The sequence below is a fragment of the Neopsephotus bourkii genome, unplaced genomic scaffold (genome assembly GCF_033783945.1).
Source record: "Neopsephotus bourkii isolate Nb327-2 ecotype Australia unplaced genomic scaffold, CSIRO-AGI_Nbou_v1 NB_1783, whole genome shotgun sequence".
Classification (NCBI taxonomy): domain Eukaryota; kingdom Metazoa; phylum Chordata; class Aves; order Psittaciformes; family Psittacidae; genus Neopsephotus; species Neopsephotus bourkii.
Window position 1 is genome coordinate 513,145 of NW_026902257.1, and position 24,085 is coordinate 537,229.

The 24,085-nt window shown below is 40.0% G+C and overlaps 1 long non-coding RNA gene across 1 annotated transcript in view; it reads right to left on the reverse strand.

The window, feature by feature from the left end:
* LOC133226452 (uncharacterized) overlaps positions 1-22,311 on the reverse strand; it is a 120,742-nt gene extending 98,431 nt beyond the window's left edge. The window contains exons 1-2 of the long non-coding RNA XR_009729510.1: positions 22,209-22,311; positions 21,966-22,049 (exon numbers count right to left, since the gene is read on the reverse strand). This is a non-coding gene — a long non-coding RNA (uncharacterized LOC133226452). The remainder of the gene's footprint in view (positions 1-21,965; positions 22,050-22,208) is intronic.
* Positions 22,312-24,085: the final 1,774 nt, after the last annotated feature.

Sequence of the window (24,085 nt, forward strand, 5' to 3'; positions counted from 1 at the left end):
CAACCCCCACACATGTGCCTGGGCTGAAAGTTTCATCTGATGCATCAGGCTGAGACTTTCCGCTACGTAGAGATATGCAACTCCCCAGCACTTTGGAAAGCAATCTTCCTACTAGAGAGTAACGATAGAGAAGCCCAACAGCTATGCCCAAGGCTTGGTTTACTTAGACTAACCTAGGTAGTCTCTGCTTCATTATGTATAGATATGGTAGATAAAACTAGGCAATTTACTACTAAGCCTGAGTAAACACATTTTTACTAAGGTTCCCTTGTCTTTCCTGGATGACAGACAGTAATCCAGAAAACACACAGTCTGGACTTCACACGCAATTTCAGGCTGCTGGTAGAGAAGATTCAGCAGCTTCAGCAGAGGTGAACGTTCCCTGAACCTGCATTAGGCCTCTCCAGTCACCCAGCAATTTTTCCATTTGCTTCCTTTACGTAACCACTCCTGAAATAACATATGGATTTACTATAGAAATTCGGTTGCTCACACTGACTGTGCCTGAAAGTGAGCACAACCACTGCACTTGAATTATCCTAACAATTCTATCCAATTCTCCAAGAGATGAAAATAAATATTCCATCAAGAACTCAGACACCCAAGCGTACATCTTTGCCAAGAGTTACATTGCATGCCAACTTTACTTATGGTTTACATTGAAGACTTGTGCCTAAAATTAGTTCATATTTATTATCACACTTTATACAGGTGCCTTAATCTATGTGAAAGTGACTTCTAGTGTGTAAATGACTTTGTCTTGTTCTCAGAGCAAGTTTATACTGTTAAACAAGCACATCTGGTCAAGATTTAACATAGAGCAGACAACAAAGCAGAGAAGAGTGATTATTTCCCCAGTAGTTATAGGCAAATTACATACAAAAGAGCACAGCATGAAGACAGTGAGAAATAAAACCATGAATATCAGCTCCTTAAAAATATATAGTTAAATTTCTTGCTCATCTAAGTTAACAAAAAAACCCCAACAATAAATGCTAAGAAAAATGAGCAAATTGTGACATATCTCCTTTCCTTGATAAACATGTCTCCAGACATGCTAACTTGTATTACATTCACTTGAAGTGTGTGGAGATCAACATATTCTCTGTGAAAATATCATCTGAACAAATTCAGTTAAGGTACACAGAAGATACAGAATACTACAGAGCTCGTTTGGGGCTTGGGGGAGGTGAGGTGTTTTTTTTTATTTTGTTTTTTTCCCAAATAAATTCAAATTCTGTATGTACCTGGGGAGAGCATTAAAAAAAAAAAAAAAAGGAGAAAAAAGATAAATTCAGGTTGAATGTTCCTAGTATTCCATATGGATTAGTGGACAAGGCTGAGAATTAGCTGAAGTGCATCATGACTGAGTCACTTTGAGGTAAAGTGCAGCAAATATTAACCAATGTTTTAGCAATAATTTTACTAATGTCCAGGAAAACATGGCTTTCGAAATGTTGCATTGATATTCCTTGTAAACATGGATCTAACCAAAGGCTTACCCATGAACATTCTTTTCTCACACATTCATGTTATTTACCCCCCTTGTTGCCTGCTCATTCATTTTTCCCTCCAGAATAGTCTCCTTAATTTCTATTCATGTACATTCTTTCCCAGACACGCTCACTCTCTTCATTTGTTCTGAGACATGAAAAATAGCCTTTATATTACCCAGGTATCATTATCTTACAGCTAATAAGTTCTGACTGGTATAAAACATTTCAATGTAAACCATTCTATAGAGTAGGAAAGAGTATGAGGGTTAGTTCAAGGTTAAAAATACTTAAAGTTGGCCCACCAAAGAGATACAGAATAACAAAAATCCAGATTTTTCGATTTTTAAGGATTCTTCATCCTCCCATTGTCTTCCATTACACATTTTACAACCAAAACTTGTCAAGTTTAATATGCTCACCCCATCCCCAGCACGAGACAACTTTACTCAAGAATCCAATTTGTCTGCCATTCATCAATGCCCTCCACATGAACCTCATGGCATCACAGAGAAATTTCTATCTCCTGCATTCACAGTGCTGGAGTCTCTTGAGCCAACAAACTGTCAAATTAGTGCCAACTCATGACAGCTTTATGATATGTAATCTTGTTCACCAGCAAATGGTCTGAGACCCCCTGCTTGCTACTGCTGTCAAACGAAAAACGCTTTTTTGTGTGTCTCTGATAAATTTATATTTTGAAAGCAGATCCCAGCTGGAAAGTAGTGGGTCTGCCTCACAAAAATCTTGCATAAGCACACTTAACTACTTTCTCCATGTGTTAAAGAAGCTTTTAGGGTTTTGCTTGGGAACAATAAGTTAAGGAATAGTAAATTGGCTTAGATTGATTCAAAATGGACACTGTCCTGCTGATTCAAAATACTTATTCACCTAACAAGCAACAAATCCTTACTCCTTCAACATTCAATCACAATTGACTCAGTACTAAAAATATCCTGCCTGATCTACGTGGGCTGTAAAGCATGTGTCAAAAGACAAGGGGCAGATAAACCCAGTTTATTCAAATATATTCAGAAAGAGGCAAGTTGATTTCACAAAGAAACACTTCTGAAGATTTCAAGACTGTCAGTACTGGAGAACAGAACAATGTGGGGATCTTTTCAGGTCCCTTCCAATCTCTAGCATACTGTGAAGTCAGGAAAGTAATACACACCCTTACATAAAGAGCTCTTTGAGGCAGGAAATTGGCCTTTCCTTTACATATCTTTATAATAACTTTGTTCTAGTCATTGCAATATAAAACAACAAGAGCATACTAGCTGAATTGTTATATGTATCCTGAAATAATCCACTTTTACATGCCTCTTTGTATAAGTGATCTGATAGTAGCTGTCTGCATTTATTTTTTTAATTGGTGGCAGATTAACCACAAGTAGCCAAAGGGAAAAATTAGTGTGTGAGAAATGCTTAAAAGCAAGAATGCTATTTTCAATTTCCTTCATTTATAATTCAACAGATACAAAGGGTGCAGTTCTGCAAAGTTCCCACACAGATACCCTAGTGAAGTCAGTGGGAACACGAAGATTTACAGGAACAATCCCTGTAAACAGGGTAAAAAAATCCCCCAAACAACCCAAGGGGAGGGTGGGGGAAGTGAGGGAGCGGCTGGGAAAAATGGGACATTAGGAAGCAGCAGTAGTGACTTTCACTGTAAAAGATTAATTATACAGTCTCCCCTTCAAAACTGTTAAGTGTAACACAATTGTTTTAGAAAACAGCCTCTAATTTTTTTTCTACTGCTTGTTCCTCTGCTCTACAGAACACCAGAAAGCATTTGGGCTTTTGCATAAGAAGATCTATTCATGGGTGCAATACACATATCTAGACTTGAGCCAATAGGTTTTAACTAATAGAGCACTCATACATACCTCCATATAAAGTCGATCAAGTAATATCCCCAAATAACTCACCTAAGCAGCAACCTGAACAATTAACAGACAAACCTTCCTCACCATCCCATTAATCTAGCAATGTTAGAACTCAGAGACTAAAAAGCCATGTGAAACAACATATTATATGTGCTGGATCCCTGGGTGCATGGCCACGATGTTGAATTTGTGGTTGGGTAGATCAGAGATACTGCTCCAGGACTGTGAGGTGATCCAGACCTTAGGAACAAAGAGCTGCTGGAAGGGAGAGCATCCTCAAACAGAGTCAACAGCATTGCTACAGATGAGCAAATGGTGTTTCTGGGAACAGTTGGCTTAGTATGAAGATAAAAGTCTATTCCTAATCAAAACCCCTGAAACTCACGCACAGTTTTGGGGGGAAGTTTAGCACACACGTACACCAAATAAGAGAAGAGGGGGTTGTTTTCTTGGGATCAATTCTCAAAAAACCATTTATGAACTCCTGGGTGAGGCTCAAGAAAAGCCTAACTCTGGACCTCCAGCACCAGGGTAACCTGAGCAGCACATCCTGCTACAAGACAGCCAATGACTATGAAAATCTGTAAGAAATCCATTCCTGGCACTCACTTTTTCACCCTCCATAGCCTAGAGAGGAAAGCCCAGTTCCCCGGGGACTGTCCTCAGAAATGCACTTCGGAAACCCGAGTCAAGTGCTTTTCACACCACAGCTACCCTCCCAAGCGGTTCTTCTTGCAGAGGAGGATGGTGGCCTCTGCTGGCGCATGCCACACCAGAAAGCCCAGCAGCAGCAGCTACACGGGTGCTGCCTGAGATTGCCACAAAGCTATTAAATTTTCTGTCAGAAATTACTACAGACTGTCTCATAGGTGAGGATTCTGTGCCTTTCAGAGAGGGGAAAAAAAATAAAATAATCATTGTATATATTCCAGTATTATTTTATATTTTTTTATAATTGATGCTCAGAAACTTTCAGGGGGAGGGGGGAAAGTACTTTTTAACATGGTGGTATTAAAGCCAAATAATTAATGGAGGACAAGAATCTGCAGCTTGTGCCATTTCAGCATCAGTTTATTTGGAAATGCTGTGCATCCCTGTACTCTGGCCACCTGATGCTATGTTACATAGACTGAAATAGGTTATCAGCAGAGAATTTGACAGCATACGTAAGCATGTTTCCCTGCAACATCTAGCCACACAAACTAACAGATTCAAATGTACAAAGCCCAAAGTTCTTCCATCATTTATCTGTTATGAAATGAAAATATAAATGGTGATAGATTTTTGCAAATTATTGGTCTACTGGAGTTCCAAATAACAGAATAATTGCCAGATACTAGTTGGAATTAAGCATTGGATAGATAGAACCTCAGAAACTGCTAATCTTTTAAATTTAGTCCTTTAGGCTAGCATTTTCTGTATTCAGATAAGAATTATCAGACTGTGAATGCAGTTATTATTTATGGCTTAAATTTATTTGCATGAATTTTCAGTAAAATCTCAAATTCACTTAGGTTCATATAGCCAGGGACTTCAATGTAACTAAGAATTTACCATGTTGCAAGTATCAGGAGCAATACGCCTAAACCCAGGCAATCTAGCCAGTAGCTCTGTATATACAACTGCCTGCCTATGAGCAGCTATGATGTTCTGCTTGGTCTCCCCTGTCACAAATCAACAGTCCATCTTTCCCACTTATCTGACATCTAATCAGAAACAGGTTACTTTTCCACTTGCAAGTTAACAAGTTAGAACTGCTGCTCACTTCACAGATGGACAGCCAGAAACTCAAGCGAAATGCCTGCTCTACAAATGCATTTCAGTAATGCAAGGCATAAAGTCAAGCAGGAAGGTGCTTTTTCATTAGAATCACAGAATAGTTAGGGTTGGAAAGGACCTTAAGATCATCTAGTTCCAACCCCCCTGCCATGGGCAGCCACTCAAGGCTCTGTCTAACCTGGCCTTGAATACCACCAGGGATGGAGCATTCACAGCCTCCCTGGGCAACCCATTCCAGTGCCTCACCACCCTCACAGTAAAGAATTTCTTCCTTATATCCAATCTAAATTAATTAAATTAAATTAACCCAATCTTCATTAGTTGTCTTTTTATCAAAGACTTGTTATGTTGTAAGCCAGAGAAATCCCTTCCTCTTCTTCCTCTGTATTAGTACACAGAAAGGTAGCTTTCCTTCTTAGTGCCAGCTTACAGTCTAAACAGAGCTGAGAGAGAGAGGAAGGGAGGCACAAAAGCTTCTTGACACAGGAAGAGATGGAAGCCAGTCTGTAGTGTTCTCGCTGAGATGTAGCCTTTCTCCCTCACTGCATGCCCAAAACACATACAAATGCTAGAGGCGCTGCAACATATTCAATACATAGAGTTTATATTTATAAATAATACACATACTCAAGTATACTTATAAAATATGCTTAATCATTGTGGTCTATGATCCTTCCATGAAAGCTGCTGCTATAAAGTTGCATAAAGCACTATCTGCATACAGGCTGTAACAACTAACATCTCTGCAGTGAATAGCTGAGCTTGAACCTTTCTGTGCATGATCTGTGCTGATAAACTTGTGTTTATAGCAGAGGGAAAACTACACAGACCTCAGTATAAAATGTACTCAACCTTTGGTGTTATAAACAGCAACATTCACAGCTGTCACTGTCAACTGTCAAGTAAGTCCTAACAAAAAAGAGGAATGGATTGTTTTTGCAGATTTTGAAAGAAAGTACTCTAAACCCTTCAAATCCCAGTCTGCTACAGAAAAGCAGTAGTAACAAAAATATATATATATATATATATATTTTAGGGGGAGAGGAAAGTGGAGAGAGAGGGAGAGAGAGAGGGAGAGAGAGAGGGAGAGAGAGAGGGAGAGAGAGAGGGAGAGAGAGAGGGAGAGAGAGAGGGAGAGAGAGAGAGAGGGAGAGAGAGAGGGAGAGAGAGAGGGAGAGAGAGAGGGAGAGAGAGAGGGAGAGAGAGAGGGAGAGAGAGAGGGAGAACACACAGGAGATTATGGTGCATTTATTCTTTGGTGCCACTTGAGAAAGACTCCTGAGAACAATGTGTAGTTATCACAATTGCCAGACTCAATTAAACTTCAGAGTACACGCCTTTGGTCCTGAGAGTAGGTAGATTGCTTTCATGGAGAAATCAGTTCTGCAGGGAAATCAGATCAATAAAGCCCTCAGATGTGCCACAGTTTCTGCTAATTTTCCATTGCTTACCGCTCAGTAGATGAGCATTAGCCAGCCTGCCTTGCCTTGATCAAGCTTGTAGTTCAACTCCCCCTAAGAGAGGTGATCAGCTATGCCGCACCAGGTGTGCTTTCCTCTAGGGGATCAGAAAGAGCCAGCATTCCAGGCATCGCTTCTCCACTTTGAACTGAATTTGTGTTCAGACTTCAGATAAAGCAAGAAATGATAACATTGCTTCTAAATAAAGAAAACCATGACTCTTACACTCTTTTTCTCGAAAAAGCATTAATTCTCACCACCACGCTAATGCTTCACATTTGTTTTCAAAAAGCACTGTTCAGTATTAATAACAGATGCTCCATCCAACTAATTCTTCACATATCCTGTCATTTGTCCTGGCTCTCAAGCTTGCTGTTCTTAATGGATTCTTCTTCCAAACAATGCACATCATCCTAGATGCTGTATCATTGCAATAGACGGATATGCCTATCTTCTCCTCTCCTCACCCACATTTTCTGACATACTACTCCCAACCTATATATCATACAATGCTAAAAAAACATGCACACACAAAATCTGACTTGAGCAACAATAAACTGTAGGAGACATTAGAACAGGACACACAAGACCTGCACTTAGTTCCAGACTCAGAAAAGATTCATAAACCTTCAGCTGCAACTTTCTTATCTATAAAATGAGAATAATTACATTGTCCATATAGTCATTTTTGAGCAATTTCAAAGTTTAGAGTATTCTGTATTTCCTGATATTCAGTATTTTACAACCCCGAATTCAAACTGATAGAGGCCTCTAAATATTTTAAGGAAGAATAATAAGAAGAAAAAAAAAAAAACCCTGCAAGTCACCTTGTTTCTTTTTTTAATTCATATGTATTTATAGAAAAGCTAATAGTTTGCATTTTTTCATTGACAGAAATTAAATAGGATACCAACTCTGACAAAACAAGACAGGAGGAATCAAAGAGTGACTGACAGTTCCTTTCACAAGAAGATTAGAGCCATGGTTGTAGGCAGGATCATCTTGCTCCTTTTCACTAACAATACTGTGCTACACTGCCATATAAATTTGTCTCTCTGTGACTAATTATACAGGTATTGTTTGATATATATCTGTATCTAAGTAGATATAGAGGTATACAAAAAAATTACACATAAGCAAAAAACAGCAGCAGTATATATCTTGGCAGCCTACATGAAGATGATCTTTTAAAAGAATATTATTTTGTAAAATAAAAATGTCATTCTGCTTTATGAGACAAATTTTAAAGGAAAAATAAGTAGTTACTACAGAAATAACAGTTAATGTAGAAATAAAAACATATATATAAAATGTTCTGATACATATACCCATATTTTCATACACAGAGTATATATACACATACATAGAGAAAAATGCATGTTTAGAAGTCCAGAGCATGACTTCCAAGGACTCCCATTCACTAGGTACTATCATTACTAAATTTGACCACTGACATCTTCAAGCAAATTAGAACAATGGATGCACAAGAGAAGGAAATCTCTCCATCATCAGAAATTATAGTCAGTGCAACAATATAACAAGCATCGTACATGCATGTCCCTCCCCTTATTGATTCCTTTGACTAACATTGTTCCAGGAAGGCAACATATGATCTTCATGTTACATTGCAATCATCAGTGAACTGACAGTTTTGTATATATTTATACATGCGTGTGCTCATCAGAAATTAGCATCGTTCCTGTATGATTCCAGTTCAGCATATGCACAAAGCACATACTTTATTTAAATCCTATGCTTGAAGTTAAACAGGGGTTTGTGCCCTTCATCTATGCAGTTTAAGTAACTACTGGGGGGAAATAAGAGTTTTGCATGATCCTGATTTGGCCTGGATTTCTGCAGGTTCTGTACAGAGCCCATTACACACTGTGAACTCTGCTACCCCCTTAAAAATTAGGTACAAAACATGAAGTTATAATTTAAAAAAAAAAAAAAAAACCAAACAAACAACAAAACAGAAAAAAACACACAGAGACCTGCCACTAGCAAGGGCATACAGCAGGAAAGGGGGAAAAGGAGACATAAAAGACATGAGTATCACTGGCAATTTGTATACCATTTTGTATGCATCTCAGTGTCCAAGTTAAAGGCACCTAGATAAAACAGACTTTAAGCTTTTGATCATTACCTTTAGCTGGTCTTTTACATCACTAACCACTGACATTTCACATCATATAATAGGGAATGCCTTAAGGAAGAGAAGCAGCAGCAAGTGCACAAATACACATTGCTCTAACAATCCAATTTCTAGGTTACCCAGAGTCCCTCAGTTCTGAGAAAGTCCCCCATTCTGCTGCTCTCTGAGGTAGATGAGACAAAGTTTAAGAGACACAGCGCACTAATGAAGAGAGACATCTGTGACTGCCAAGTTCCCTGTTCCTGTGAGGATTGGCATTGCTCCTGGAACAGAGGGGAAGAACAGTCTGTTAAAGTACTATTGTCTCCATAGCTCAAACATCTGCAGGAATGACGGGATTTAGTCTTCTTTCCCCTTTCCTTTCTCCCACTTCTTGGCCACTTTCAACTACAAGCACTTGTGACATTTTCTATATGCCCTACTGCAATATTGACTTAAACCTGACAGCAGAAAGCCTATTATTTCAGTTTTAGCTCATAACACTTAAGTTTCTGCAGCAGCTTTTCAAAGCATTACACAGATAACTCATAGAAAACATTTAAATACCTTAAAAACCAAACAAAACCCTTCACAAGCAAAAAAAAAAACCAAAAAAAACCCCAAAAACAAACAAGCAAAAAAAAAACAAACAAAAAACCAACAACAACAAAAAAAAATACCACAAACACCACAACCAAACTATTTGACCCCAAGGAGCAAAGAAAGCATTAACATAAGACTGGCCTTTTATCACTGCTGAAATTACAGCTTTGGAGAAGGCTACAGAATACAAAGCCTAAGCCATGTTTCCAAAGTGGTTTAAGATGAACCAGAGTCAGGCTGAATATGTGAATATATTCAACACCAATTTCCATTTTAAGTTTTGTTCTGTATAACTAAAAATACTAGCAGAGTCTTTTCTGGAGTTGCATAGCTAATGTGTTACACTAGGAAGAGGTCTGAAACCACTATTTTTAAAACATGTAGGGCTTCATCAAGAAACATACAGGATTCATCTATTGCAATTAACAATGCACACTGAAACACCTCCTTAGTAGGCCCAACCCTCCCCAAAATGACTTTTGAACCATTGCAAGCATAGAAGTAAATTAACATCATGAAACTCAAATAGTTCTGAAGTGAGATGTACGTATAATCAAGTTTGTTACCAAATGACATGTTAGCTCACATTCTGAGCATCCTGGTTGTAGTGAAGCATTGTCTTCTCTCTTCCAAAGGTATGCACATCTCCATTTCTTAGTCATTAGCATTAAAACTAGGCATGTGAAAAGGCTAGTCCTCATATGGATCTAATTTAAATAGATTAAGAATGGATACATACCCAAAAAGTACACACAACCACACATTATAGGCTCAATGAAGAAATCACAATATAAAATTCTGTATCACTGACTGCAACAACAGATTAGACTACAGTGGTCTCCACTGACTTCAAAATCTATTATGGAAAAAATACAACACCAACAGCACCACAAAAAACACACCACCAGCACCCCCACCCCAACTCCCCCCAACCACACCTGACTCATTTTCCCATTCTGTAGTTCCATTTAAGAGTTTGGTTGGCTTAGGAGAGGACTCGGCATCTCCCTTGTTATGATAAATCAAGTTCTCATCTCCAAGAATTTTTTAAACACATTATCTGCAGCATTCAGACATGAAAAATGTCTAGCACACTGTATTAGGCACGCTTTCCAAGCTTAGATATAAGAGTTCAGTTCCCCTCTCATTTCTCAGGTCAGAAAGAGCTAACAGTACTTCAAAAGACAGCACATAGTCTCAGCTGGGTAAGTTCTTTTACTGGGGGAGAATTACAGTCCCAAAGGAAGCTGCTTTCTTCTATTAAAAGGAGAATTTTTGGCTGCTGAGGGAGGCAGAGCTGTAGGAAAAGATTTTTAATGAACTCATGTAGAAATTGAGTGAATTAACAGCTGTGTCACTGGACCAGGAGTCAGGACAGATGTGCTCCATTTCTGGTTTCGTAACCTCAGGCAGATCAGTTTTACTTAATAATTACTGCATTAGAAGTAATTGGTGGCCAAAAGACCTCGTAATGCAATGCACACGTAGTACTGTTACCCATTTTATGTTGCTTTCATAAAATCGGTAAACAAGCAAACAAGACAGAACATGTCTCAACCCTTCTGAAAGATAGTAGAAAGATAAGACAACACGCAGGATCTGGTTCACTGGGTGGAAATTGTGCATAGCAAGGAGCAGAAAGCAAATAAACAAGTGAGAAAGAAATCCAAGAAATAGAATTGCCCTGTCATACTGACCAAGCAAGAAATGCAATCTTATTTTGAGGCATTTCCCCTTTCATTTGGCTCCAAAGACTTCTTCACTAGTGGCCTCATGGCCGGTGCCTGAGGTTGCTTGCTTTGTTAAATCCTTTACAAAGAGCAATGACAAGCAGCAACTACCATCATCTTCTACTCGGTCTTTTCAAAAGACCTGAGATGCCTCTTTGTAACCCTGTTAAGATCAAAGCAACACAAAACATCCAATAGCCAGAACTGCAGAAGAAACTTAAAGTGTCTTTTTAAAAAATAAATTTAAAATTTTAAAAGAACCTAGAAGTCATCAAGCATTTTAACACAAGTCCAATAAGTCGCAGAATTGTCTAGGACTTTGCTAGACACAACATCAAGCATATTTAAAGAAATTAGTGAAGTACAGCAAATTGTACATGCAACAGGTCATATCTTGCCTTCTGAAAGCAACATGAAATACTTCAAGTTTGGAAGAGGAGAGGTTAATTAATCTTCTAAAATACTCTCTTACTATCAGACTATCAATCACTTTGTTATACGTTCTAAATGAGAAATTAAATCCCTAAAGCCTAATAACATTCAGAAAAATATTCTGCATCCTCTTCCCTTCTGGATTTGCAGTCTTTCCCCAGATAGGTATTAACCCAGACAACTCGTCTCTTTGCATTAGCCTCAAGCTGCCCGTAAGCTCTCAGTGCACCCTAGGTGAGAGACTTCAGTTCTCATCCTGCACATCAACCAGTAAAGTTTATAGTTCTAATGTCAATATTTTTTCTAGGTCAGGTCAATATTTGATACCTTAGCTTCCGTCATAAGTTAAATTAACACTGCAGCAAGAAAAAGCCCTCTGAGTTTTATCAGTTTTGAAACATAAACTCAAAAAGGAAATCTCAGGTGTCTTTTGAAAATGGGAGGAAAATATCCCACCTGTGAACTTTAGACGATGACTAAAAGTTTTAGTATCTACCTATAATTACAATTGAAAAATTGTTGTACCTAACATTTTCCAGAAAGCTGTCCCCAAGCATTAGGTTATATTAGCTTCATCTGCTGCAAAGGGAGGGGTGTGAGGAGTTGGGGGTGAAAAATCAGGAGAAACCAATGACCAGCTTCTTCCTGTGCTGCATCATGGAACCAGAATCAGAGTAAGAACTGTAGGATATCTGCAATAATCTCTGTCATGGAGAATTCAACTGACTAGAAGTTTTTCTTTCCAATGAGTTCGCAAGTTGGCAGCCTAGATACCTGCTATCTTCTTCCTCCTTATACGTATATTTATGGGGTTAAGAACTCAATAATCAAAAAGTCTGTTACAGCATAAATTCTTCATCAAAACTACCTGATGCCCACATTCCGTGTTGTGCCTGACATGTAGCCGAATTAGCCTGTGCTTACCATGTCTGCAGTGTCCATCCAGTTCACTATAGTGAAAATAAAAAGACGAAACAAAAAACCCACACAGCATTCTTCAGCTATAACTTTGCTATGGACAAAAAGGTGAAATGTCCTGTTGTGGGGTAACAGAGACATATAGCACATTCTCAGTGGACAGGAGTGGCCTGAGACAGTAATAAGCTGTGATGACATGGCAAGCACAATTTAAAGCAGGGAGTCTCAGCACTGCGACAGCATGCACACCCAGTACAGATTAGCCCTGTGCACCCTAAGATCAAAGGCAAAAAATCTCTGGTCTGAAGCCCTTTTCCCTAGAAATACATCATCAGCTTCAGCACCTACAAAGCATTTGTTTAAATCCAGCAGCATGTGACGAGTACCTTTCTAAAGGGCTTTTCAGCTCCAGCCCGGTAAAACCAGATTGCTCAACTAAATTACAAGCCTTTTTTTTTTTTTTTTTTTACCATTCAGGAACAATAACATCTATCATGTATTCAAAATATGGATTTGTAGGAATCGCATATTTAGTTGACAGTATAAAACACATCTTTCTTCCATCCCTTTTACAACATTCATCACTAACATACAACTATGCTCCATGCAAAACTACTGAAAAACAGTGAGAACAAAGAACACATTTAGAAGATACACTTGCTACGTGATTGAAGAAATAAAATGGAGTTTCTAGAGACTGAAATACTTTATTTTTTGTGGGAATGAGTTTCTAGTGTTTTATACTTTTCCTGCCCTTCCTGCCTATGTTTGCATGAACTTTGTTGAAAGAAATCAGTTGGTAGTATTTAAAAGAATTAAGTCAATCTCTACCACTTCACCAGTAACATGATAAATATGAATCATGCCCTGTAATCAGTAAAAAACATACCACCCTTGTACTGAGATGGAAGCTAGCAAGAGCAAATGTCACAAGGTGGAAACCAGACACAACCAGGAGAGCCCCACACCAGAGGGCTTGCATAAGCCTTGCTCAGCTGCAATTCCTGCCTTTGGCCATTCTTCACACCTACCACATGTTCTTCTGTACCACAAGGTTCCTTTCCAGAGCACAGAATGAAAAGATTACTTCAGTCAGCCACCTTTGCACTTCAGTTCAGCTGACCAGGGACACACTTCAGCAGGTAGATGCTATGGTTTCACACTTCACAAGTAAGCAAAACCAAGAGCAGCAACAAGATTAATGTGTAAAGTTGCACATCCCAGAATAAAAACACTTGGTTCACATACCTGCTTAAGAAAACCCAGTATTAGCCCAAATATAAATTACTAGTATATATACCCTCTGCAAAGAGCATTTCTAGATCTATTTCTCAGTGCCCAGCAGGTCACAGGACACTTCTGTCTCACAGAAAGAGCTCACACACGCTGTGGACAGAAGGTAAGCTCTCTTGGAACTGCCTCATATGCAGCAGAGTTTGAGGAGTCTCCAGGCATCCTGGGCTGCCAGTAGCCCCTGCTGCAGGATGGGCAGCAACTGCCAGACACCCACAAGCACCAGAGAGAGCAATGTCACACAACAGCAGCATCTGGGGGAAAAAGTAGCCTGTTTAAGTGTGTATGAACCCAGTTTTCTTCCTGATGTCCTCCCCTTTCCTCCTTTCAATAAGGCACCTCTTTACTATGTTACTTGGCAAAGAGCAGCTTGTTCAACACAAGAGCAATTAGCTTAAATTTTTCTGGGTATGAGCTTAAACCAGCATATTGACTTCTAAAATTCAACCTGGGTCCTTGTTGACAGCAACAAGGACCCATGTCCCAACAGTAGATTAGAGGTTGGGTGCAGTAACAAACAAAAACACTACTCCAGTAACCAGCCAGCCTACTGCTCCCACCTGCAGGGTAGGAAGCATTCAGGACTTCGGCTACCAATTTAAGACAAAGTCAAAAAATTGAAATACATCAACATAATTTCCCCTTTTCTTAACACAGAAGGGAGAAAGCGACTTAACTGAAGTAGCACACTTGCCTTCTCACAGCACTCCTCCGCCCTCAGATCACAGTTTAAGAAAGCAGCCTGGGATTACAGTAGGACCATAGCAATTACTTAACTACTGCTCTGAAAAATACAAGGCCTTTGCCTCCTGTGGCCCTTTTCCCGTGCTTCCAATAGGAGACTTCCTAACAGGACAGACCTAACATCTTCAGCTGTTTCCATTAAGGAAATACTGGTAAGGGTAAACACCTTTAACAAAAATTATGTGTTATCACCAGCATGACTATCAGATACAATGCCTAATAATGTGTTCTGTAAAAAGGAATGAATTTTAGCTGCGTGACATTTATTTGTAATGAATACTTGTAATGGAAATAATTTAGGAAGATGGAGACTATTTGAAAGAGTTCACATAAAAATCTAGAAAAATAACAAATTTAATAAACCAGCTGCAATCCAGCATTCAAGCTGTTTTTAAGGAATGTGCAAAACTGGTCAAGCCTTTCAGCCTGTTATGCAGAAAATAGCCTTCACAGGCAAGCCCAGCAGTCACCTTCCCAGAGCTTTGCTCAAAAGCTAGACAGCAGAATAGGAGTTCACCAAAGCCTGGGACAGAAGGAAGCAGACTGCTTCAATGTCCAAATTAGAAAACTGCAATACAGGCAGTGAAGGATGCTGAGGTTAAAACAATGCTTTTTAACAGAGATATGCTAAAAGAATTTTTTTAGCAAACCTGTATTGCCCAAGTGAATACATAAAGATATTCCTTCAAACAGGGATAGCATGACTAGGCTTGGCAACATCAACCCACTCAGCCAAAACCCACCACTGAAGTCAGAGCTATTTCTCAAGCTATTTGGCTAACACATCTCTCTTCCACTCCACTGAGCAGGCAGCTCACTTTATAGTGTCCCTGACCTGATTTCATTCGTGGCTCTGTTCTCATGCTTCTTAACCCACTCTGGAGCTGTTTGGTTGCAGACCCTGCTCACAGCGAGACATGTATATGTACATACATGGAAAGAAGATGTGCTTCTTGCCAGTTAGGATGTGCAGCTTTGTAAGTACTACACCTTCTCTCACTGAACAGGGCTGAACTTCAACAAAATGCCAGATGGGTATATTGGTTTAAAACCGGGAAATGTAGCCATTACAATCAACCTTAAACTTCTCTTGAAGGAGAGGTTTGGGCTGATGGTAGGAGTCTCCAGGCCAGCCATTACTCTGCAAACACCATTTCCCCAGCGGCAACAGAGGAGTGTACGCTGGCCTGTTTCCACCTCAGATTTATTACTCTCTAGGGAGTATAAATCTTAATATCTAAATAAATAAAAATAATCAATGTAAACTTCTTACAAATGCACAGTTTATGAACTTATTTTAGAAGTTGTCAATGTATCGGGTTTTTTCTTGGTTAAGTTTTGTTTCCTTTTTTTCATGCCAAATATGCTGGTGATTTGACTAACAGGAAATCAGAGAAGACAGTAAAAAGTTAGTTGAAAGAGTACCTCCTTCCTGACGTAAAAGCTATAGTAAAACAAAGTATTTCCTGAATATTAAAAAAAAAAAAAAACACAACCAAAAACCAAACCAAAAAACAACCCCCCAAACACAAAAAAAAAACCCAACAAACCAACAGAATTACATGTGCCTGCTATTTACTACTTACAATATGTAGAAACGCCAGCCATCCTGTGCTGTTGCTCAGAAATCACTACATATTTGGTTTGGGGAAGAGGACCTTAACCAGAGAAAGAAGAAAGGAGAAGGACATGGAGGTCTGAGGTCTGCCTGCCTGCTCTCCCATCTCCAAGTCTGCCAAGACACCTCACTTTTCCCATCTCTGAGCACAGTTACTGCCCCTGCAACCATACTTCTATATCTTCATCTTAACAGGCATCCATTTGCCATCCATTCATCTAAGATAAATGCAGCAAGTTCTGCACCAGAAATTGCTTCAGAGCCACATCATATTTGTAAAACAAACATTCAGGAGGAACAAAAAAAAATACAGAAATACACATTATTGACTCTTACAGTTTATCTTACACTGTATTATTCCAAACCAACAGGCTTAGAAAGTGATGGGCAGAGGAGGGGGGGGAGGTGCTGTTCTTTTTGTACAATTCATTTTCTGCACTGCATAGCATTTTCTGCAGTTGCAGCACCCTATTCTGCAGTAAAAAATGCAGTACAAGTATTCTTAACCTCCAAGGAAACTTAGGTTAAACAGTCCTTTACCAAGCCATGTGTTTTCTCACAAATCTGCTATACTTTATAACTTTCCCTCCTTTCCACGTCTCAGTTGCACTGATGATTCGAGCCATAATATCATAACCTCCCTTCATTGCTAATACTGTCACACAGTCAAATCCTAGAGATATTCACTGGTTTTATTAAAAATGATTTCTCTTTCTGCTTGCAGTAACAGTGTTTAGCAAGCCTGAACTCTTAATCACCCAATATAATCAGAGAACAATCTCTAAGGCCTACGTTTAATTAACTAAACTTGCAAATTTGCATGCACCCAGGTATTCCGCAGACAAAACCAACCACTGTACAGTTCCTCCTCCAAAGTTTTTCAGCACATATCATTCCAATCAGTTCACTTAGGGAAAAAAAAATAAATAATTATGGAGTGGAAGAGTGTGGATGGTTCCAAATTTTACAGATTATTAACCAAAATGCTTTTCAGCACAAAACTGAATGTAGGAAAAGAAAAATATGAGACACAAAAAGGAAATTACATGTGAACTTTTCGCTCATGGCCACTGAAGAATACAACACAGTTATCTAACAAAGAGAGGGTTAAGAGGACAAAAGAATGAACTGGGTGGACATGAAAAATTGAAGGAAAGACAAATTCGGAACTGATGTCAGGCCACACATTTTAATTGCGGAACTGCATGCCAGACATTAACACAGAGCTGGGGTCATTCAGAGAACGATCAAAGGGCACTTAGGGGACACTGGGCACTGGGGTGCAGCAACTTTCTACAGAAAACCAAACTAGTCTTTACTTACTTGTACTACTGCTGTGTTACTTGAAATACCTAGCATGAAATGTGGTGCTCTTTTAGGGAGTGAGAGGTAAAAAACAATAAGCAAACAAAAACTGAACAAAAGAAAGAAAATACTTGTACCATTGAGGTTATCAATCATAAGCAAGAAAAACTACAGGCATTCAAAACAAACTGCCCCTTCGGAGCTAAGGTCACCTTGTCAATATCAATCTTCTCATTTTGACGCACATTAAGAGCTACTGGAGTGTTTCCTTTCATCCTATGACTGTGAATTGACCTTACTGACACTACTGAATACAATATGGTCATTTAAGGATGTGGTAATTATTGGTAACTACACTAACTAAGTTAGTAGCACACAGGGCACCATTGCTCTGTTTTGTATTGCCACCTGGCCTTTATTTTAAGGGATTTATTATAATTTCATATGCCTCAGAATATATTCACAGTCCCTTATTTTCCACTGGACTTCCATAAGAATTTACAGTAAAAAGTAGCACTTTTTGCCTGGGAAAAAAAAAAAAAAAAAAAAAGGAAGAAGCTGTTGCTTTATAAGTTTTAATTAATCCTATAAAAACTCATACTACACAAACACCTTTAAACTTCCAACCTTGTCATGGCACCACAGCACAGTCTCTAAACATTATATCAAGACACTGCTGGAAAAAATGCTGCACTAATATCATTTGCCTTATATTCTTTTATATAAACAGAAGAGCTTATTGGAGAGGAAGCACTATTGGCAGTATAATATACATGCCATTATGCCATGATGCAATGTGCTTGCTAAATTTCAGTCCTTTAGCAGAAACACTGAGATCACCTGCATGCATGGTAACACCAGTTTAATGACCTTAATGTAGTTAAAACAGTGAGTGTAGGACCCAGTTTTTAGTGGAAATAAATTAATTCTATTCAACAACTTAAGATTCAATCCAAGCACAAAACTATGACTTGGGATTCTGTGATTCTGTGAGTAAGACAGGCTTAAATGTGATTAAAAACCAACAAAACGCTGTGACCTTGTGTTGCTTTGTATGGACTTTCTTAGTATGAATGGCAGTTGTCAAAAGGGAATACTTTATGTGCACTGCTACCTTCAGCATAGTATTAAAATGCTCTTTGGCATCTTACATTTACTCCTGCTGACAAAACCACTTGCAAATGAGTCAAACGAGACTTCTGTCAAAACACAACAGAGGAACAACCACAGCTAGGTCAAGAATGAGACTTCCTGTGTGTATGTCACAGCCTGTCACTACACAGGTAACAACACATCCCAGTGCCTCTGATATGCACCATCAGAAGCAAAACCCCCCTAACTGCAGTGCCCTTTCTCCAGGACTGTACTCGCTTCCAAAGTGAATCAAGAAGTAATCCAGCCTGTCTCCAAAACTCCAGACCAGGAAGGGCACATGCCCAAGATAGATGCTCCCTTTTGTATGACTTCCAAGCAGTTGCAGCCTTGTAAGCCCAAGATGTGGCCTTGGCAGGAGGACACCTGTGAACGCGGGCACACGTGCTGATTGCTGCACTGCTGCCAAACACAAGACGCAGCGCTTCCTCATGCAGCAGCTTCCTTTGGTCTCAAAAGGACTTTATGATTTCCTGAAGAAGATATATAATGTGATCACCATAGAGATGACTTTTTGTTAAAAGGAAGAGAAATAATCAATAGTAGCTTAGGCTGGAAAGGGACCCTGGAATTGATTTGGAGATGACACGCTGGGCCGATGCCCAAAGCAGAAATCATGGCCAAACAGAGTTTAATGCTTTTAGAGTTCACTTAAAGATGACCCCAAATTAAATTTCCAATTGTAGGGCTCTAATTCACTCCAGATTATTTAGAAACACTGCTAAGAAAAAAAAAAAAAAAAATCACAACACAAATATCCTTCTGAGGCTTCGAGTTCAATTTAATACATTTTTAATCAGACCCTTTATAGTCTTCAATGTTTGTTCACTTCTGTTGCTATAGGTTGTCACATTCTGCTAACCCAGAGGATCAATAAGGAGGCATGCATCTCCGACAGCTTGCAAACACCACTGTTTGCTTCACACTGTTTCTATTCAGCACTACTTCTGCCACAGATACACCCACATTTTTAAAGCTAGTTATTTTCCAAAAAAAAAAAAAATAGATACAAAATGCTGTAGCAAGGAGAAGGCAAAACACTCCACCTATTTAAACTAAACACTCAAAAATATCTCACCTTGTTTTGCCATATCGCAAGCCAGACTTGAGAAGTCACCCTGCTTTAGAGACTGCCATACATTCATCCCTCCAGACTGCAGCAGTCCCATCACATCAGATTAATCTGCAGTGCAGTCTTACCTGCAAACTGTGCCAGCAGCATTTGCTTCACAACTGTGTAAGAAGCGAGAATAAATCACATGCTGATGACCCATCAAAAGGTCGCTGAACCTGTCCCTGCTGCAAAATACCACTATATACACCCAGGAAAAGATACAGAGCACCAGAAACTCAGTGGTGATATACAAACCCATCATCTGCTACTCAAGAGTATTTCAGCAGCTCTAGCACCCCAAATAGTACCTTTGCACAGTTCTCAATGCTAAAGTCCTAGTGCTTACCTAAAGCATCACTCTATACAGATAAGGGTGATGGAGTGAGCAGGAAAGGAAGAGAAGGAGAAATAAAGGTGAAAAATACTTCTTCTGTGAGTCATACTCACTTTTGACTGTGGCTTCTACTGTGCCTTGACAAACAATTAATGCTAGATTTTCACACTACCACTCATTTGGCAGAACATATTTAAGCCAATACAAAACATAGATTGGATTTCAAATTAGCAAGATCACCAATGAATTATATGATGAGAACGATAGCAAGTCTGTGCTGGCACCAGGCTTCAGCATGCCACCTGGTACTCCAGATTGCACTGATCCCAGCCTGTGCTGATCCCCACCACCTGGTGCATTGCAAAAGTGCCTCTTCTGCAATACTGCATGGCTTTCTGCGCAGCCCTCTTGGAAGGACAGCTCTTCTGTCCCCAAGGTCACCCACACTCCCAAGAAACAGCCTTGTAGAAAGGCTGCATGGCTGGATCAGACCTTTATTTGCATCTCGGCACTGCAAGAGCTGTACCCCATTCTAGCTTGCTGAATGACCAGGGCTACTGACAACAGACTCATTCTCATGCCCGTCCTGCTTGTTGAGAGCAGCTATACACCTCTTAGAGACAATCCACACCAAACACCCCCACATGAAAACAGCATGCATGCTCCTGCCCAAATCAGCTTCTCCTTGCTGCTTCAGTGCTACCATAACTTCACTGCATACAGTATCAAGCATCAACTGTCCACAAGAGAAGCAAAAGTGGCTGCTGTGTCCACACAGCTCAACAAACCACCTTACAGACCATCTCCTTTTCTTGCCAGTTCACACAACAGCTTGTCCCTGTTCCCTGGTCACAGCTGGACCCAGGCTGGGAACTAAAGCATGCCTAGACATGCCCAGCACACACCTTAGGAAGCCCTGCTGTTTGCCAAGTTGAGGGTGACACCGAATTAAATTAATATTTCACTGTATAACCAATATCAAATTAAATTAGTATTTCACTGAATATAGAGACTTAGGCTACAAGGATTCTTAAACTCGAATTTTACTGTGCATAGAAGACAGAGATAAGGAATGCATGCAACAAGAGAATGAGATGTCTTCTCTCAGATCAGTGCAGGCCTTCTTCCTGTTGATAAGGCCTGAGGAATAGGTAAACAACTGCTGAAGAAAACAGCTCGAGGAGCCTCTCAGGATCGTAGATGAGCCCAAACAAGACCATGTAGTTAATCGGAAAGACTAAACACATTCTAGTGTCCTTAACTAAGGGATTTCCATAGAAGGGTAAAACAAGTAGGGTATTTCACTGCAAATGACCACCACAACCTCCAGAGACGACTCCTCAAAATTCACAGTGCCTGCGCCAGGGCCTTATCTCCCCAGATTACCATGTGCATGAGTAACGAGAATTGGGTGGGCATTTAGTGGAATTATAATGAATATGCATATAATGAAGATACAGGAGCTGTAAACTGCCTCTTCTTGAACAAAGGGGAACCATGCAAGGGTCCAGCCCAGCTTCCCCACAGAAGCCTCACTTTTAGCAGGAGCAAATCACCACTACTGTGGCACACAGGCAGTTCTGCATTGCTGTTTACCTTCTTAAAAACTGACAGCTAAAAACTTGAGGGAGGAGGGCTGAAGAAAAGTGGACAGAAGCTGCAAGCCTTGGCCAGCGCACCACCAGGAGTGCTCACAGGGCACAGCACACAGTACCTGGTGATCCAGCCCCTGCCACCCAGGGACACACAGCCAGCTGGACCCGATGCTAGAACACAACATTCAGCAGGCAGCACCATCAACAAAATCAACCCAGCCCATCCACCCCCTGGCAGTGCACGTAGCAAGAACCAGGACTAATGCAAATTGAATAACAACAACAGCAGAAAGCACTTTTCTTACGTTACCCAGTGGCTCCTAAGGAGACTTCCAGCAGCACTAGGGAATCAGCAGTACAAGGAATCCTTACCTAGAGTCAACAGGATCCTCCAAGCACAGCAGCTTTCATAACCATGCACAACCTTCAACCACCCAACAGTCAAGAGCTTTGATGCTGAAAAAGGTGCAGCAGATCAGTTATCACTTGCCTTAATCAGAAACACCTGTCTCTCATCTGCTCGACCACAGAACCCTAGCAGATTTTCTGGGGTCTAGCTAGCAAAAAAAAGCAGGAATGGGAGCCAAAGGACTACCAGAGACACACAGAGCTTACCTGCATGAGGTGTGGTCTGGTGCACCAGCTGAGCTCCTGGTGAAAAACAAGCACATGATGGCTAAAAGTGACTAGTAACTAGACTGGTGGAAGGGCTGGTTGTATACTGGAAAACAAAAGAGGTGCATGAACTGGAAAAAAACCCTACTCAAATGAAGCTAAATCATTGTACTTTAAAAAACCCAATCACCACCACCAACAATAAAACCCCCACACATTTTAACTGACAGGATAAAGATATATGGAATTACTGCTTTGTGTCTCACAGCTATAATGTTCTAAATCCAGTGCCAGGAACACTAAAGCGCATTGTCATGACATTGCTCTGTTTCTCACCTTGACAAAAGGAAGTAGTTTATGATCTCCCTGCTATCAGAATAGCTTAAAGGCTTCTTACACTAACATGAGTAAAAACTGACAAGACTCTTAAACTGGAGGTAGAGTAAAAACACAACATACATTAACTCTTACATTAGTTATAGCTGGAAGTAAAAGAGGAGGCTCAGCAGACTTTTTGCTTTACTCCGTGTGGTAAATTATCCAATCCAAAAGGCAACTAATGCCATGAAAATAGTAAGTGAATATTAGGGGACACTAGCTGAGGTGCAAGAATACCCTACCATAAACACTGCTAGTATATGCTTTAAAGTTTACAGCAAATAAGCCATACCTTTATAAAGCTAATAAATACTTCTCTCACTAGAGATTAAATCTTGAACCCTAAAATACTGGCATATCTGTTTGTTCACAATAACAAACCTTAAACATGATTAACTAATGCTTTTTCTGTAGTGCTTAGGAAAAAATAGTGATTCAAACCATGCAACAGAAGCTTCAAAGGCAAAAGTCTACTTATCCTTGCCTCTGCTAATATATGCTCGTTTGCTTCAATGAGAACATTAACATTCAAGAGCAACCGGATCTACTTCACCTGCTCCAATTTACGGGAGATGCTGCTTTGGAGTCACAGCTGAAGCTCCAGTAGCACAGGCTGCCCTCAGTGGGGCACACTACGCATTTGTGGCCAGTGTGTGCTGCAGCCCATAGCATGGATATGTTGTGTTCAGGAGCCCCACTCGTGCCAGCGAGGTGAAGGAGCACGGGGGGGCTCTCAGACAACCTGTTATGTTTTGAATGGAGTAAGCTGATACTATGAAACAGTTAAAGAGAAATCACTTCTGATCTGGGGGAGCAAGAGGCTGGGATGGGTTCTCCTTTACACAGCTAGGCATAGTTAAACGAAGTTTTTTTCATTTCACTAATGAGCACTTTTACTCATCCTAAACAAAAGGATGAGTTATGTCCAATGTATATTCCAGTTCACTACTTGAGAGGATTAAAATGGCATCTTTTAGTTTTACAGAAGTGAAAGATTGGATCACTATCTTTCCCACTTGCAAAGCCTCTGGGATTAATGGGCATCGCTCCATCTGGGAGACAAAAATCTGCCCTTCCAGCTGAGACCATAACCCATGAGCATTGATCAAATGTCCACCTCCCTTCTACATAATAGAATTTCCCGGTGAGCTAATTGTTTTTACTTCTTTCATCTCCATAAATGAGGTCAATGGCAAGGGCAAAGAAGAGACAATTAGCTCTAAGTGTTCTTGGCTTCAAAGCAAGAGAAGACGGAGCTTCCAGATTTTGGAGAGTGCCGTACGGGGTTTAGAGAGCACTGTGGGACCTTCCAAATACCTGAATTTAGAATTAAGAATTACTTCAGCTTAGGAGAAGGCTTGGCTGCACTGCCCAAAGATTTATGCTTTCTGCCTCTGCAGTTACAGTTTGGCAATGCCACTTGTGGGTCAGTGATGGTCCCTCCAACAGTGACCGGCTTTTGTCCACAGCTCCTACAGCACTGTGTGAAAACGCGTGAA